This window comes from Cinclus cinclus, chromosome 9 (genome assembly GCF_963662255.1).
Source record: "Cinclus cinclus chromosome 9, bCinCin1.1, whole genome shotgun sequence".
Classification (NCBI taxonomy): Eukaryota; Metazoa; Chordata; class Aves; order Passeriformes; family Cinclidae; genus Cinclus; species Cinclus cinclus.
Window position 1 is genome coordinate 26,425,044 of NC_085054.1, and position 13,582 is coordinate 26,438,625.

The window sequence follows — 13,582 nt, forward strand, 5'->3', positions numbered from 1 at the left end:
AAATGCATATTATTTCTGCAGTCTTACGCTAACAAAGCATCTCATTTCAAAAAGAGGTGGATTAAATTATTTCTACAATGAATGCTCTAGAAGAAGAATAATTTCTGTGGGGAAAAATAAAGATCAGATTTTATCCTAAGAAGACAGGTTTATCCTAATTTAAGGTAGGTTGATACCATGCACAGATCAACAGAGGGCTTGTCAGACTAAAAACTTATGGATTTCAATCTAAAATATTGTCTCATGTCAATGCAACATCGTTTGTTTTTGAAGCAAAATGTGCTTGCAATTACTTTTAAATTGATTATAATTCTTCCTTCTTCAAGTAAAGCACTAAACCTCAGTTGGACTAGGAAGACATGCAGCATAAAAACCTGTCCACATACGTACTTAATATAGTGGGAATAAAAATACTAATTAAGATGAAACATTATACCAGAGTACCTACAATAAACACAAATTAATAAACCAATCTGAAATGCAAGCACCTTCAGGAAAATTGTAGCATGCATCATATAATCTCATGGAGACAAGTAAGGAATGCCTAATGGGATTTTTTTTCTAATGGACCAGATAATTTGGGGCATAACTGGGAAAAGCCTCCATAAAGACCACAGCCTGTAAAAATGAATATAAAATTTATAAGAAATTGTATTCTGTCATTCAGCAGGTTTTGGGATCCAAGTCGTTCCAGAAATGGCTCTTTTGTTGGCAACAGCTCAAGAGAAAAATTCCTACCCATCTCTGGAGAGACAGTAGGAAGGAATGTTTTTGAATTTAATTAAGGTAACCTTTCTCCATCTAAAAATATTTAAACATAGTAACCTGTCTCACACAGATACTCTTTGCTGGGCACAAAGAGCATTTTCATAGGAAATTTTGGGATGTTTCACACCACAGTGACCAACCAAGGCTGTGCAAGTCTTCACCCATCAGGAACTACTGGAGTAAATGCAAAGTTACACATTCTGGCTTTAACCACCAGGAGAGTCTGAAGTAGTTGATGCAGTAAACACATGTCCAAAACTGATTTATGCTTACCTTACTGTGTTTATGTGCTCTAAATGAGCACTGGCTTTACCTATAAAGGCTGAAATTCAGATGATTCCAGTTTTAACGCCTATTAGGATATGCTTAAAGGGACTTCAAAGTAAATTTATCACATGTAGAGAAGCTTGTAGGAATTCAGAATTTATACTGCTTTCCCCAGTAAGATGTCTCATCCTCCTAACCTGAGGGTTTTTCAGCTCCTGCTTTGGTGGTGGAGGTTATTCTTTCTCTCCGAAATATGTTTTAAAAGGATTATTTAATTGAATATCCTTCCCTAGTGGGAAGACCACCACAGCATGTGTGAGACCCTGACTCAGAGAAACTGAAAAATAGAGACTGTTATTCTTTTAAAAAAGAAGCTAAAATCTAGATTTCTGGAAAAAATATATAAAGGAAAAAACAAAACCAAGTGGAAGGATTAAGGACATTTTCTAAGATTGTTTTTAATTTTTGTTCTTAAGACTTTCAGTCACTTATCTTTTCCAGTAGGATAAAAGTCCAAACAAGAATTATAACAATTTTACCCTCAAACTCTCTGTGAGACTTATCCTGAACATGAACATAGGCTTAAAAAGAATGCAAACAGCTACTAAAGAGATTCTTGCAGGGAGTTCCCAACCTTGCTCATCAGGAAAAGCCACAAGAACTAAGACAACAGCTGAACTTCTTCAGAACCCACCTTGACCAACAGAGAATGAGGAGAAGGAGGAGGAGGAGGAGGAGGAAGAGGAGGAGGAGACGAAGAAGAAGAAGAAGAAGAAGAAGAAGAAGAAGAAGAAGAAGAAGAAGAAGAAGAAGAAGAAGAGAAATCCAGAAAAAGATGGAGCAAATGCAGGAAAACATTAAAAATGTCTGTTACAAGCTATTTTTGGGACGTTCTTTATGCTTCTCTAAGGAATTTACTTACACACAGCCCAGTTGCAGCTGCGTAAATGCCCAGTGGCTGGAGGTTCACTTGGTCGGTTAGAAAACATGATATTATGAGACAAAATAATCACTGCTGGCAGCACAGCAGCTGAGGACAGGCACATTTAGCCTCGTAACGCCCCGCTGTGCCTTCCCCAGATGCCATGTGCACGGCGAGACGACCCCGACGATCCCACGGCGTGGAGTGACCCGTGAGGACAGAGAGCGGCTCTCACTCAGCTCAGGCTGACAACCAGGACCCTCCAAGCCTCTCCGTGCCCACTCTCTTTCTAACATGATTCATGTTGATGTTTCCAAGGTTTCCATGGCGAATATGTTCATTCGTTAATATTTCAGGTTTTGTTTTGTTTTGTTTTGTTTTTTTAATAATGACTTGTATCTTCCATTTAAGAACCCTCTTCGATCTGTGTGTTTCCATTTAAAGTCAACTTTTAGTTTTGTTGGGTTTTTTTGGTTTTTTTTTTGTTTTTTTTTTTTTTAAGGAAAAGAAAAAGAGAAAAGATTGACATGAAACTGAGTCTGGTCAGCTGTTCTTGGTGGGGTTATTTTTACAGTGACTCAGTAGAGCACTGGACGAAATGTCTCATCAATGTTCCAGCATCTCTCTGATGGACACTGGGTGTATTTGGAGTTTGTAGGTGCTAACATTTGTTTGCAAAAGGAATTTAAACAAAACAAAACTAGTTTTCCCCAATATGCCATCCAAAAACCACTAATGAGTGCCACTGAGGCCTTCAGACATTCCTTCCATGCTTGACTGCTTCAGATGATAAAGTCTCTCCAGAACAAGAAGGGATCTAAAAGGCAGATTCACTGGGAAGGCTTCTGTAACTCTGTTTATTTAGGATATATGAGGACGTGTTCCAAGAGTTCCTTGGTTATCACACACTCAAATTACACTGAAAACTGGCTTTGCCTCTGTGGCCCCCACTGCTGCTTCCAGAGAATTTCCAGGACCAGAGTTGTTTTGCTCCATGACACACCATTAGACATGGACCAGAATTAGAACTGAATTCCTGGTGGTGCCTAGAGCATGTGTTGCACAACTGGTACTCAGTGGAATTACCCTCACTCCCCACCACTAGAAATGGAAATCTTCCCACTGAACCAAGGGGGTTTAGGGCAGAGCCTTGAAAATGGGAAGTGACTGTGGCTAATGAAACCCAAGGTCATGGTCTGTTCCACAGCATCACAGTGCTCCAGCTGTCAAAGGAAGCTGCTGCCACCCCTGTGGGGCATCTCACAGGCTGCACCCCATGCAGAAGTCTGCAGCATGCACCATGGGCTGGAGGCAGCTCCATTTCCATGATGTTGAAACAAGCTGGGATGTTGGGAGCGCACATACTCCAATGTTTTGTCGCTTTCCTGGGCTCAAGCAGCTGCAGTTGAACACATCATTCTTCCCCTTGTCTGAGAAACATTTACTGCTTGTTACAAAAGGTTTGGGGATGGCCTACTGTGTAATAGCTTAGATGACTGAAAACAAATTTAAATATAAGAAATGTGCTGGCTTATTTTTTGCATCTTGAAAATACTCTTGGAAACGGCATGGGGCCTTATTAAGTTTGAATCTCAGGTCTTTCAAGTTCCTTGAGAAAAGAGAACAAATGCTAAAAGCATGAGGAAGTAAGTAACCTCTGTGATTTCCCACTTCAGTTCAAGCCCAGAGATTTTTGTCAGTGGTTATTACAGTCATATTTCTTTAACACCTTTAAAAAAGAAACAGCAAGAAACAGGTTTCAAAGAGAGAGGTTGCGCCAGCTACGGAAAGTTCTGGTTTCTCCAAACATGTGGAAACCCACTGGGCAAGGAAGATCTTGGCTTCCTGCAGATCCTATTGCCAGTTCTCCACAACGCAGAACTTTTGTTTATTTTCCAAACTCGTGTTGAAATCAACTGGGTTAGTCACTTTAAAAAGAGACCCCTCTGTGCTGCTCCGTAACCCTTCAATCTTTTGTTGTGTTTGGGCTTTTATGCACTCTTTTTGGAGGATGCTGAACTGCATAAATATCTACCCAAACATTAGAAGAAAAGCTGCAGTAGGACAATAGAGAGGTAACTATTGCTATTTATTTATTTATGTATGTACCACTGTTCCACCATGATGATGTTGTCATTGCAACAAGCGTTTCCCATATTTGAGGGGGAAAATTGATAAATCTCTCAAGGATCTAAAATACATTTATCCTTGGTAACCAGGCTCAGAGGGTTATTTCCATGGGGCTTTTCTTTAGGCAAGAGTTTGATATTATTTTTTTTTCCACACACCCTCTTGTTCCAGTTATTTATCAAATTATGCTCCTTTCCCTTGATATTTTACTTCAGGTAAACATATTTAAAACACAAACCTGTGACTGCTATCACCATGAACCATTTGAAGTATACTCATATAGTATTTTGCAATTAATAATGACCCATTCTGTTGTATTCATAGGTTTGGGTACACCCACAGCTGTAAAACCAAGAAAAGCATAGAGAGTATGGATCCTGTACCACCAAAAACACTCAGTTCCACAGCCGAATGTCTAAGATACCAAGTTATTTGTCACTAGTTCTGCCAAATGTGTGTAAATCCTTTGGTGGCTCCATGTACTTGGAGGACTTTGGGTGGACAGGTTTGATGTTGCCCATTCCGAGGTTCTGCTGGGGGTGAGGATTTACAGGATCCTTGAAATAATGCTGGGGATTGATGTTATAATTTAAATATTAACCAGATAGGTATGTAGATCTCAGTTCAGTTGCATAAATCTGTTGGTCTTAGCCATGTTTATCACAAATAAAGTGAAACTTTTTATATTTCACATAAAGTGGAAGGTTGTTTGTTTCTGAGGAAAAGCAGGGAGCAAAGGAGCTTTGGGGATGGTCAAACACTGAGAAATAGGGCCGGGAACATGTTCAGCCATGAATAACCAACTGATAAGATGATTCACTGCTATGCACAGGTGCCTAACATTTGCTGTGTGGGAACACAGGGTGGTGACTGGGTTGTTCATCATGCCACTGTGTCTTAATATGGAAAACTTTCCTGGCTTAATGTTGAGACTGTGTTATCCACTAATTTTTCATGATGTGCCGTCTCATTTTTGAAAATACCTGTTATCCAATAAATGAGTAAGCAAAACCAACTGCTGATGAGCAATAACATGCCCTTAAGGAAGATCAGCCAAGCCCAAAAAATGCTGATCAGGAAACTAAATATTGTTTTTCTAGGGAATACTCCCAGCTCACCTACAGAGGTAGCTTTTGGTTCATAAGGAGAAGAAATAGAAAAGGGAGACTCAATGTTCCTCTATATAGTGTCAGATGATGGGGGATGCCCACCGAAAACCACAGCAGCAAATATTACATCGAATAAAGGTTAAGGCATGGCCACAAGTGCTTAAAATAGAGCAGGGAAAGGAGTTCTGGGGGCCTGGGAAAGTTGCAACCCCCTCCCCATCACATTAAAGGATGGCAGCTCTCACTGCTCTCTGCATCTCCTGGGATTTCAAATGCTGCAAACACCAGATGCACTCCTTAAAATTGACTTTATCCCAGTACCGAATGGTCCCATTTCTCCTTGCCCAAGCGAGTTTTGGTGAGCCCCTCACACAGCAGGGCCTGCTGCCCCGTCCTCCAAGCACACAGCCGGCTACCTCGTGCAGAGCTCGCTCTGGCTTTGTGCCTCCAGCTCTGCCTCTCTGCTCATGTGTCCACTCTCCCAGACTGACAGCCTTGGAGACAGAGCTCATTTCTAGTTCAAAACCAGATAGCCAACTTAAAATAAAAATAAAATGAAATAAAGATGTCATTTGCCACTCATGGACGTAGACAAAAATTGGTGATGGGAAGACCATAATTTAGGGGGGTGAATTCTGGTCTCAGTTACACTGCTTAGATTTGGGAATAAATCAGCTGAATCAACATGACTCAGAGCAGAATTTGGCTCTAAATATTTTAACTGTAGCATGAGTTTGCTGTCTACATGACTGAATCGCCTTGAGAAAATCAGTGCCTCCTCTTTGTCTTTGCCAGTGGGGCTGCAGTGATCCTTGTGTTTATTTAAGGAACACGGCATTCATGCCTCACCTCCTGCATCTGTACACAGAGCCACTCACCTTCCCTTTTGTCTCGGCTGCTTTGCATACAGGAGCATTTAACTCCTTTAACAATTAGTGCCAGCATCCAAACCTCATGTTTTATCTCTCTGGGTTTCCCAATCTCTGGAGGGCTAATTATAAATGTTCTCCAAGAGCTCCACATCAGATGCCTACACGGACACGGGAGACGCTAGGCAGCGCAACTCCATCAGATGCTCTAACCACGACTGGAGACAGCTTAATAGCAACAAATAGATCTGGGTGTCCTTCACAAAGACCTTTCCCCCAGCTGCTTCAGACACACAGGTTTATCTCTGGGTCTGCCCTGTCAGGAAACAGGTGCTTTTCTATTAATAGGCAAGAGGCAGCCAGGCAAGACGAAGGTGCTGTATGAAAACAGGTGGTCTCCAGTTGAACAGTTTATAAACAATAACTAATCACTCAAGACCTGTAGCAGCGCCTAATGAGGACTATAATTACAAGCCAGGTGGCTGTAGTTAGAGGAATACATTGTTTTTAAACAGGTTACTTGACTCAACAGCAGTTTTACGGGAGGCAGGATTGTCTCCAACATATGTTCCCTCTGCCTCCCGTTTTCCTTTTTTTTTTTTCCCCTCTTCTCTCTCCCTGCGTGTGTACGTAGGGATGCCTGATACCTTCCAGTATAAAACCCTGGATTCTGTCACTTATTATTCCAGAGTCCTGTAATTGCTCTGGCTGAATCCTGAGTGCTTATGTCAGGGGTAATTTTTGACAAAAATTCAGCAGAAGCAATTCAGCCATTTTTCAGATTGATGGCAAGGAAAATAGGTTTAGTAGGCTTATATTTATAGTTTAAAGAGTCATTTTTCATGTTAAAACATTAGAGCAGTGATAGGGCTGTTGCTGTGTCAGGTGCACAACAGAGACAGAAGTTGAGAATTGTTGAAGGACTGCATTATCAAATATTGTTTCTTTATATTAACTTTTATTGATCAAAAATCTATTCTCCTAAAATATTTATTACCACTAAAAAACGGTTTGAATTACTTTTTAAAGGTTCCATTTTGCTCAGATTTTGACTCAAGATGTTGGATGCTACAGGGACAGCATTCTCAATACCAAGAAAAGTTTTACCATTCCACTAAAAATTCACCCAAATATTTTCAAGTCGTCACCCTCACAGGGAAGAATTTCTTCCTAATGTCAAATCCATACTTGCTCTCTGTTTAAAGCTTTTGCACCTTGTCCTACCATTCATTAATTCAGCTCTTCCACAGCTCTAAAATTTCCAGTTTTGCCAAAACCTGTGGCCAGTTCAGGGCAGTACCACATGAAATCACCTCTGAAATCATTGTTACCCCCTGTTTATTTTGTAATAATAAAGGAAATCATACAAAGGAGACTACATTAAGGCTCCAGGCTAATTCACTTATGTCATTACAGCATCAAGGTTGATCTTGAAGCTTGATTTGAAATGACAGGCTGAACTTAAGCACTTTCTTAAGTGATTTGCTGGATCATAGTGTATGTGTTATGATATGGAAAATCATTACAAGATCACATGTTAATTTCCACAGGGCTTTCAGGTCTATGCAATTAACAGAGTTTCTACGTGCAGAGCTTGTGCCTCACGTGTTGCAGTGTCCCTTACCTTGATCATTTTCAGTTTTGCAAAAACATCCCAGCTATGCTGAAAATCGACTGGATTTGGGCACTAAATGTATAGCAGCTTCTTAATTTTTCTATACTTCATTATTGTTGGTCAATAAAACAAGATCATTAATCACAAGGATATTGCACAGCAGATTTATAATTTTGTGGATGCAACAGTGACACACTGAATAATTTTATAGTCAATAATAGGTTTGGATAGTGCCATATAGTAAAGGATTGTTGTGCAAGAAAACACATGAGAGAACTAAATTATTCTTGATATACCTAATTTAGAGTCTACTCAAGCATATTTTCATGTGATATTGATATCTAGTTCCTACAATGATTACTGGTTTCTAAAGATAAGCAGAGGGACAGGTAATGAACATTTGATGGCAACGCCATAGAAAAATATTTTCAGAGTCTGGAAATATGGTGGTGAAGAGCTGCTTGGAGTTTTATGCTTTATTTTTACATAGCCTATTTCTAATCCTTACCCTCTTGCTCACCCCCTGGGAAATTCACAGTTTTGGTTTGGGCTCGTTATAAAAAGCAGGAGAGAAATGTGGCTCTCAACAATTTTTGGTTGATGCTGGAAGACACAGCATCAATTTGCAGGCTGCTCTCAGGGCTGCAATGAGCTGCACGAGTTCTGGGTTTGGAGTGATTTTATGTTTTCTTCTGAGTGCACCCAAAGGTCAAAGGTATGCACCCAGGTAAAGGAATGGATCTTATAATTTAATTTTAGCCCACTTTGACACTTTCTTTCTACTGCTTTACATTTCCTCAGGAACAATGACATTGTTTAGTGGAAAATACCCCTAAATACCATGTCTCATAAAAGGCTTTATTTGATTTATTTCCTGCAGTTCAAACAGATTTGCATGGGGAGACTTTTCCACACTCAGGCAAAGTGTGAGACTGAACTACACAATATCCAGAGGTCCATTCTCCCAGCTTGTCTATGATGTGTGTGAAGTCTGGCAATCAGGAGTTCTCACAATGATGCAAAAAAAGGAGACTGTCCACGCATATCTCAATCACAGAGTCATTAAGGTTGGAAAAGACCTCCAAAACCCCCAAGTCCAACCATCAGCCCAACGCCACCACCACGTTCACCACTAAACCGTGTCCTCAAGTGCCACAGCCACACATTTCTGAGTCATTCAGAGGGATTCTGAGTTTCTGTCCCAGTCATTGTTATTCTTCCCTTCATGCTGACATACATTGAGATGAGTGGATCCTAAATGTTCATCTGTGCTCCCTTTCCTGCAATGTGTGCACCCAGTCAGGGAGTGCTGGATAACGCTTTGCCTCTATGAATTGTAAATTCAGGAAGGGCGAATTTGCTGTCTCTGGATTTTTGGATGGGGGTTGAGATGGATTAATTACATGTCAAGAGGGACTTGAGCAATAATAAGTGACTTTATGACTGTCTTTACCACTTGGTGGAAAGGTTACATTTAAAAATTGGCTTTACTGCACTAGATTTTAGGTTAAGTTCAAAATGCAGCTTCCGCTGTTAGAACTGAAGGGTCATATAAAATTCATCGCAATAGAATATTTATAAGTATCTGGGATATTTGTAGGAAACACAATAATGGTAGAATCAGAGCTCACAGATAGAAGGGGGAATTGTTAAATGGCAAATAAAAGCTCCATTTTTCCAGCACTTAACCCTACATATAATAATAATTATTACAAATCTGAGCAATGATTAAATTTCATTCTGAACCCGGGCTGAACGTATGTGAACGGAAGATGATTTTTTGTGCTAATAACTCGCGTGCTGTGAGCACTCAGAGCAGGATTGATGTGCGTGCACGTCACACATCTCCGAGAGCCTTCCACATGTGCAGGTATTCCTGGAGGAGCTTTGGGATTGACATGCCTCACTTCCCATGCCCGGAGAGGAGTAAAAGTCCTGTTTGTTTACAGCCTCTTCTTTCTAATCACATAATTACAGCTCTGAAGGCAGATATCTGACAAAAGCCCCGAAAGTGAGCAAGGTGAGGGCGCAGCAGCTTTTGTTGCAGCTGTTATCTCATCGCCCTCTCCTCCTGCGAGATGCTGGGGGTGTGTTTGTGCAGGGCTATCATTTACCTCGCTGGCGTGTGCCACCACAATTATCCCCCTGAAATACAAAACTAGAGCGGCTGTTGCAGAAACAGAGACCATTCAAAGGGAGGGGAACAGAGCAGCCCTAATTAGCGTTAAGTACCTGTAATCCTCAGAGATTTTACCTAACGATAAAAGCCAGGGAAAGTCCCTCAGGTAGCAGCAAAAAGAGCCCAGCCAGGTTGGCAGTGGATCAGGTGTTGTATGTCAGCTCTGCTGAATGAAACCTATTGATCCAGAAGTTGCCTGTATTTTCTGCCACAAATTGAATTTAAATTGCTTACATGAAGAAGACATCTGGCAGGTTAAGGTTTACCTGCTTCATGTTTCGAAATAATTTTCTCCACCAGCAAATAGGTAGGCAAGAGCTCTTTTGGAAGTAAACCAAGCAGAGCTTTTTAAGAGATACAGACGTGGTTGTTTGTAGTGCCTGAGCTTGAAATAGAGTCGTGAAATATAAAATATATTTCATATTATTAAAATAATAAAACAATAGGGTTGTTACAGATTAAATACCTCCTGATACCTAATTAAATTAGGTAAATTAAATTACAGATTAAATACCCACCTTCACTCCTGATGAATACAATACCATCTCACCGTACAAAATAATTTTAAAAAGTATAGCTCTCATTGATAAACTTTCTTTTATTCGGTGGAGAGGTGTTGGTTGGGGGTTTGGATTTTTTTATTGTTGTTTGTCCAAATCAAATAAATTTACTACTTAATTGGCACGTGATTACATTTATTTTGCTGTTGTTCTATACAGGACAGTAATTTTAGGATCTCTGCCAATGGTAGGGGAGTTGGTACAAGATAACTTTTAAAGTTTCTTCCAACCCAAACCATCCTGTGATTTTATGAAATGCTTACTGGAGGTTGTCGTGTAGAGCAAAACAGTTTTCTGAACATTTTTGAGGGGTTTGTCCACCCATGAGGTGGTCATTTAAATATAGGAGGTGAATATAGGCTCTGAATTACTTTAATCTCTCTTCCAGCCAAAGCTGTGCCACTTTAAAAGTCTTCAGGGTTTAGAGAAGAGTGGAAACTCACCAAGACAACCTGGGATCTCCAGGTTTCTGAATCGAACACGTGTCTTCTACACTGACAAATTAATATAACACTAAGATTAGTAAGAACTCTGAGTGCACACTCAGACAATAAAACCAGTTTAGATACTGGAAGAATAAGAAGGGGGTTAAAACACCTTCAGAATAACAAGATGCATGGAAGAAACCTTTAAAAATATTATTATGTGTTTACTAATTTTTAAAAAATTGTTTTTACTTATTGAGCCTGGCAAATCCTAGCCATAGCCTGTTTGTCTCCTTCATAAGGCACCTAAGCTGCTGTTTGGACAACATCCATTTGATAATGAAGCAAGATGCAGGCTAGACAGCTGCTTTTTTCTCACTCATTTCACTCTGTTATTGGTTAACTTAGTGGAAAAATGTAAATTTTCCAGGGACTTTAGGTTGGAGGTATCCCAGCCAAGGTAGATATGTGCTTGACTTAATTTAAGTCCTGTGTCATATCGACCTGCCTGGCCCACCAGGGAGCCTCAGAGCCCTCCTTTGCCAAAGGTAGACAATGGGATGAAAGTAAAGTGTAATAAATGCCCCTGTCCAGTCCCATGTCGATATCCAGCTGCTTTTTCCCCCCCTCCTTTTTTGTCTGTTTTGAGTGCATCAGTATTTCACGTTTATTGTAGTGTGATGAAACACCTTTCAGGAATGGCCAGAGGGACACTCAGCAGTAGGCATTTAGGCAGTACAAATTGGAGTGAACAGGAGGACAGTTAGCAGGGAATATTTCTGAGGTCAAAGCGAGCTGGATTGGAGCTGAATCAGCTAAAAGCAGAGTTGAGAGCTACAGTACCTACTGCAAAGTAAATATGGATTACATTCTTTTAGACAAATTGATCTGCTGGAGGACGATAGGTCTCCCAGAAATAGAGGTTGCTACAGAAGAATTAAGTATTTTACACCGACGTACATACAAAGAGCCCTTAAAAACAGCAGCCAGAGATGTATCACCTGGAGAGTCCATCCCAGATCCTCACAGGAATCATCTGCGGTGCACTGCAAGATTTAAAGGTCTGGAACCTGGCACATTCCTGGGGATGCTGACTTGTGCTCTGTAAGCAAAGCCTTAAGATTTAGCTGCTCATCTGAGCAACAGCTCTCACTTAGGCAAGTGGAAAATCATAAAATCACAGGGCTATTCACTGGGAAGGAACTCCAGGAAGTCCCTGGTGTGATCCTCTGCCCATCAGGGGCAGCTCTGGGGTTTGGCCTGATCCGCTCAGGTCCTGGAAACCTCCAAGGATAAGCATGGTACAATCAGGAAAGGTGAAAGAACATCCAGCTCAACAGGTCTGTCCTCAATACTGTTAATTCCAGGAAAACAAACAAATAAACAAAAAACAAAAAAAAAAAAAAAAACAAAAAAAAACAAACAAAAAAGCAAAACAAACAAAGAAAAACAAAAGAAAAAACAAACAAACAAATAAACCAAACAGAAAGCTCAGATATGAAACCCTAGCAGTTTGTCAAGAACAACTTTCAGAATTTCTAAAGAAATTACTAAATTCTTGAGAAAGATGATGGAATAAATTACTCTGTGAGAGCTCTCCTGTCTCTCCACTAACCCTACAAGTAATGATGATTTTTTTCTCCTGAAAAAAATGTAACCATTGTGTGCATAACTGCTATTAATTGGGAAATTATTCGTCTAGGAACAGAGAATTGCAGCCACCAATAAAGGTGATCTAAAAGTTGAAACAAATCACCTAAAATCAGGTTATTCCACAAGATCAGTGTGAATAAATACACATGAGCCAAAAAAAACCCACCCAAAGACAAATAGTTAAAAACATATAAATTATTAGGCTCAAATTAGTAGTATCATGAACATATTTGTAAATATTCCTTGAAACTATTTGCAAAAACACCTTGAAAATATTTGTAAATATTTTTACTTTCTTCCCAGAGATCATTCTAGGCCAAGCAGACACTGAAGGCACAAAGGAGACAACTTGTGCTCAGGGCTCTTCTCAGAGCTGAAGAGCTCAGTGCCCTTCTGCTGGGTGTCCCTGCAAGCAGGGACCTTCTCCCTGCACAGTGAACACACCTTTCCCCAGCCACATCTGGAATACATCACAGAGTTTGATTAAACAAAAACAAGCCCCATTTACAGGTGAATTCTTCCCAGAACACCTTTTCAGCCCCTAAATCATATAAATAAGATCGATCATTTACTGCAAGGGTGTGCCAGGCTATAAGAGGGGTGGCACCAGCACTGTGGATGTTCTATTTTTTTCCAAGGAGGATGCCCAGGACAGCGCATTACAGGGGCTGGGATTTCAGCAGCACACAGGCAAGGAGAATGGATTTGCACGCTCAGCACTCCTCTGCCAACAGGCTGACTTTTAATATGGGAAATAGACCCCTGATCAGGATGGAGCAGTCCTGGGCAACATCAGGGGTTCAGGCATGGCTGCAATTTTTTTGTCAAAGAGGAGGTGTGTTGTGCATTACAACAGAGGTGTTTTAGAGGGGAGTTCACAATGGAGTGTAATGTTATAGAGGGCTGGATTTAGCTGGAACTCATACCTATTTATTGCAGCTTAAATCTACTCACACATAGTCTTTTGATAGTCACTGGCAAAACTGGGCTTGATTGTCTACAAGTGGGAGAAAAATCACCAGAAGAGGAGAGATCAGCTTTATATATAGTCCATTTGTTGTGCTTTTTTTCCTACGAGAAACTCC